Here is a 6,000-nt window from a genome sequence, read left to right as displayed (position 1 = left end):
TTTCTTTTGATGTACTTTGTCACCAGGATTTAGGCAATCAGTCCTCCCCATGTTCTCAAATGAAGCTGGTAATTACAAACAGCTTGACACAAGGGTAATCGCGCCTCCTATGTGGAAAAGGCCTTGCACGTCGTTTACTGTGCGTGGCGTGAGTGCAACACACAGCAACGCTGACAATTTGGACAAACTTAAATATGCATAAAGTTGAAAATGCCCTCAGTTTCTTCCCTTCTGTCTTTGTGTTTGCTCACCAGTGCATTGCAGCAGTGATTTATGGCTCTTGCAGAAAGGGTCAGAATGTTGAGGGCGACTTTATTTACTCAGGTAGCCATTAAGATGACTTCACCTCCCTTCAGTGAATGAAATCATGCTGCAAGGGAAAATCATCATAATTGTCGTTTGTAATCAGTGTTGTACTCTAGATAACCCACGGGCTGCTGCTCCAACAAAGCATTCGGATGGATTGTATTTGTATGCATGAATGAGGGAAATAAACAGAGAAACGCAGATTGAAAAAAAAGCTCAGCACAACACGGCGAGGTGAGACCAAGTCGTGAATAAGTGGCATTTTTGTAATGGCTTATGATTTTTCCACTAGGAGGCCATTTTTCATTTTCACATTTAGTCACAACCCACCACCTGGACAAAATTCTGACATTTCTAAATTAAAAAAGAAAGAGCACCAAATTGTAGGTTGGGAAGGAATGCTCAGGGAGAGACGTGTGAAATGAGAAAAAACGCACTGATAAAATAGTAAGTAAAAAATGTGAACAGATGTGAGATGAAAAGCATGCGAGTTCAACTTGCTGCGCTGTTTTAAAAGCTTGGTTTATCACGTCAGCATTTATTAAAGTGTGTCACAGATGTGTGCTTCTGCGAGCGTGCAAGGGGAGATTGGGGGAGCAGTGTTTAAAGAGAATTACTTTATAAATATGAATTATAGACTTTAAAGACAGCTATTTTTAAAAGTTTGTTACTGTATGTATGTTATTAAATGTGTGGCGATATACTTTGAAATAATATTGTAAAACTTATTAAATACAAAATTTCTAAAAGTAAAAAATCCTTAATATTTTATCCACAAGCCCAATTTAATACATACAATCAAAAATTAACACCAAAACCAAATATACAGTTATAATCAGAATTATTAGCTCCTCTAAATTATTAGACCCTCATATATATATATATATATATATATATACTACATACTGTATACACACAGTTCTGTCTGGTTCTCAAACCTGATTGGTTGATAGATGTGTGATATTCTGCAATACCAGCACTCATACAGCCTGCTCATCCTTGTGTATTACTCCACCCACATAGAGTGACAGCAGATTAATAGACTCACTACAGTTTGACAAATATTGCAGCTGTTGAACAACGTAATGTACTTTTGATGCTTTTTCAGGTGAGAATATAGTTGTTTAGATAATAAACTATCCAGTTTATTTATAAGGATAGTACCTATTTTAAATATTTATAATTTCTGAGACAGCGTTGGCATCAATCAGCCTGTCATACTGAGCAGAGCAAAGACGGTTGGCGTTCTGCCGCATAATAAGCTCTTAAAGGAGAAAAACTTAACATAATTTCAAACTACAACTGAACAAATCATAGTCAGGTAGTGTTTCTGGTAATGTTTGCTTTGCTTTGGCTTTTTCAAGGTAAATTATTTTGATCTCCCGATTGCAACAGAGAACGACCAGGAAACCTCTGTAGACTGATGGCATTTCATGCTGTTCAGCCTTATAATCTTAAAATGTGAGCAAAATCACCTGTTTTGTCAATACTTTAGACGTTTATCTAGAGACTTATTCAAACACTAGCTCTAGAGTGACATTGGTGAAGTAGCAGCAGTTTCTGCTGATCTGACCGTCAGCTACAGATGTACATACAGTACATACAGTACAGTAATCTAACTGAGTGCTCATAAAAGCATGGATTACTGTCTCAAAATGTTAAGATTTAATTTAAATGACTTTCTGTAAAAAAAAAAAATAAATAAATTTCCAAAGCAAAAATGATTCTAATTTATTTATTTGAATGCAGTATTATTAATGTGATTTTATAGTTTCTTTACCTAGATTTTTGAATAAAAGTGACAATATTTTATCAGTGAGATGATCTAGCCACAAGGGTAATTAAAATCAGAATCAGAATCAGTTTTATTGCCAAGTGTGCTTCACACACACAAGGAATTTGTTTTGGCTACAGAAGCTTCCAGTGTACATAAAGTGACAAGTGACAACACAAAATAAATATGAAAAAAAAAAAAAATAATAATAATAAAAAATAAAATAAAATAAAAATGATGAACATTAAACAGATGCGGTTAGTCAAGAAACCTGGATGTTGAGTAGTATGTACAGATTGTTATAAATATGCAGGTTATAAGGTGCTGTGTACAAGTGCGAATGTAGAAAGTATTGCATTGTATATTGATATAAGGTGCTGTGTACAAGTGCGTATGAGAAAGTATTGCACATATTTATTGCACAGTAGGGGGATATTTAACTGTTCATAAGGTAGACAGCCGTGTGTAGGTAATGTAGGTAATTAAAATGTAAATTTGATGTAAATGTAAATTTGAAAAACAAATGTGCACAATTAAATATTGACTGGTAAATGTATAACTGAAATAAAACTAAATAAAATATAGAACAATGGAATAATAAAATAATGCATTCATCTTGGAATTTCCACTTACAAACTAGTAACTGCCAATTTACGTCTTGCAATTCTTGCAAAAAAAAAAATTGAAATGTGAAATATGAACTGCATGCAATTGTGAGAAATGAAGAGGCAAGTATTTTTTACTCACATTGTCAAATGGGCTTCCACACAAAACACATCAGCTCTACCAATATGGACCCTAGATATAGTATGCATCCTTATTTGTAAGCATACCAACCACTGTTTAGTGGCTAATTACAAAAAAAATTAATTAGTAAAGCTTTTTGTAAAATTCACATGGCAGACATGTCAAATTACAGCGAGCAAAGGAGAATTACCACAGTGTCAATTAAAGAAACAACTGTATTTATGTCTCGTTCCATCAGTCCATTAATCGGTGCTTTGTGTTCTCAGTCCTCTGTTCTTCTCCCTGGCACAAAACAGAAGCAAACAGAATAGTTAAGGCCAGGGAGAAATCTCGCTTTTCATGCACCAGAAGGTTCGCTTGCTCACATCAACTGTGCTTATTGTGAACTCCAAACAAGAAGCCTCTTAAGTGATTTACATAGTAACATCAAGTTGTCAGATGCTACAGATCTCGAACAGAGTGCTGTGACAAGAGAAACATAAACAATAAGTCATTTTTACATTTTAGAAACACATAAGGGACATTAATGCTGGTGTAGACTGTGCGGCCCTTTTTAAAGAATCAGAAATGTGCCTGTGCAGTGGATTCTAGTTAAAATTAGGAACATACTGTGATTTAAGTGTCAGTGTCTTTCTTAATTAAAATACTAGTAGACATGATGTTATGCTCATTTGGATTTTTTTATACATAAAGTATAAAAGCTGAGATCGGTGGTTACTACTGTAAAAATATGTACACCTATGTATGTGTTTTTAGTAGGTTTGCAGAATTCTGGAAATTGTCATAGGTGGAAACTTTTCATCGGAATTAACAGGAATTAATAGGAGTATTCTGCGAAATTAAAATAATTTAGATTAGCCATGGAATGTATTTCTATATAATTAGGTTAAATCTGTGTTTTACCAACCATATTTGAAGCAATTTCAGTCTACTCTGAAAATCTGAAGCCACGTTTCTGCATTTGTGTCCAAAAAAATACAACCATTCAAGTAGGTTTTGATATTACTTGGGTAAATATATTTGATAAATATTGTTAGTTCAAGCAAATACCAAAACGTATTCTCACAAAACGACACATACTTTAGCAATGGCAAAATTGTAAAAGTATTTCACAATATTACTGTTTTTCCCCCTTCTTTAATTTTGAGCATAAGAGATTTCTTTTTTAAAACATTGAAACAAAAGTACACTCACTGGCCACTTTATTAGGTACACCTGTCCAACTGCTCGTTAATTCAAAGGTCTAATCAGCCAATCACATGGCAGCAACTCAATGCACTTAGGTATGTAGACATTGTCAAGCTGAACTGCTGCAGTTAAAACCTAGCATCAGAATGGGGAAGAAAGGTGATTTAAGTGACTTTGAACGTGGCATGGTTGTTGGTGCTAGATGGGCTGGTCTGAGTATTTCAGAAACCGCTAATATACTGGGATTTTCAAACGCAACTATCTTTAGGGTTTAGAGAGAATACTCCAAAATAGAGAAAATATCCAGTGAGTGGCAGTTCTGTGGGCACAAATGGCTTGTTGATGCTAGAGGTCAGAGTAGATAGATTGGTTTGAGCTGACAGAAAGGCAACAGTAGCTCACTTTGCGCCCATTAGTACCTATTAAGCACCATGTCAACACCACAGCCTACCTGAGTATTGTTGTTGATTATGTCCATCTCTTTATGACCACAGTGTACACATCTTCTGATGGCTACTTCCAGCAGGATAACACGCCAGGTCATAAAATGTAAATCATCTCAGACTGGTTTCTCGAACATGACAATGAGTTCACTGTACTCAACTGGCCTCCACACTTACCAGATCTCAATCCAATAGAGCACTTTTGGGATGTGGAGAAACAGGAGATTCACATCACGGCTGTGCAGCCAAAAAATCTGCAGCAACTGCATGATGCTATCATGTCAAAATGGACCAAAATCTATTAGGAATATTTCCAGTACCTTATTGAATCTGTGTCACAAAGGATTAAGGCAGTACTGAAGGTTTTGCCGGTCCAACCTACGGCCATTTTAGCTTACCCAAATAACCTACAGCACATGCCTTTGGACTTGTGGGGGAAACCGGAGCACCCGGAGTGAACCCACGCGAGCACGGGGAAAACATGCAAACTGACCCAGCTGGGGCTCGAACCAGGGACCTTCTTTCTGTGAGGTGATTATGCTACCCACTGTGCCACTGCGTCAGCCTCTATTTCAATTGTTTAAGATTTTATATATAATAAGTGTTTATAAGTTTTTAATCCTTTAATTCTTGTCTTGTTCAAAAGAACAGTGCCAACCATCTCATTAGTGGATACATTTCACCTCTGAAAGATTTCAAGTTCCACTTGCAATTAAATCAAAGTAAAAAAGTCATTTCTTTAGACTTGTAGTAGCTTGCATATATGTCAGCTTACAGATACAGACTTTTAAATCTGTTTAAGTTTGCATGCATGTCAGCTTATGACTACACCAAACAAAATGATTATGTTTATAAATGAGAACATTTATTAGCATTTTCCCTAACTTCTACTTAATTCCTGGTAACATTCCAAATTTGAAAATGTCCAAACAATCCCAGATGAAGATCCAGTAGAAACTTTCTTGAAATATTCCGGAAATATACTGAACATTTGCCATCCCTTCGCAACCATAGGTTTTAGTAATAATACTAATACTACTACTACTACTACTACTACTACTACTAATAATAATAATTCTATACATTTACATGGTGCTTTTCTGCACACTCAACGCGCTTTACCCATTTTTGGGGGGATTCTCCTCATCCAACACCAGTGTGCAACATCCACCTGGATGATGCGACGGTAGCCATATTGCACCAGACCACACATGGTTAGAAGGCCATAATGAACAGAGACAAGTGGGCAAATTTGGCCAGGATGCCAGGGTTAAACCCCTACTCTTTTTCAATGGACATCCTGGGCATTTTAAAGGACCTCGGTTTAACATCTCACCCGAAAGACAGCACTCACTGACCAATATATAGAGTCCCCATCAATATACTGTGGCAATAGGACCCACACAGACCGCAGGTTGAGCATCCCCTGCTGACCTCACTAACACCATTTCCAGCAGCAACCTAGCTTTCCCATGTGGTCTCCCATCCTGGTACTGACCAAGCGCAGCTTCAGTAGGCGACCCTGTGAGAGTTGCAGAAAGC

Source organism: Danio aesculapii, chromosome 19 (genome assembly GCF_903798145.1).
Source record: "Danio aesculapii chromosome 19, fDanAes4.1, whole genome shotgun sequence".
Lineage (NCBI taxonomy): Eukaryota > Metazoa > Chordata > Actinopteri > Cypriniformes > Danionidae > Danio > Danio aesculapii.
The sequence above is the reverse complement of the archived record's forward strand: the minus strand, read 5'-3'. Positions refer to the sequence as shown.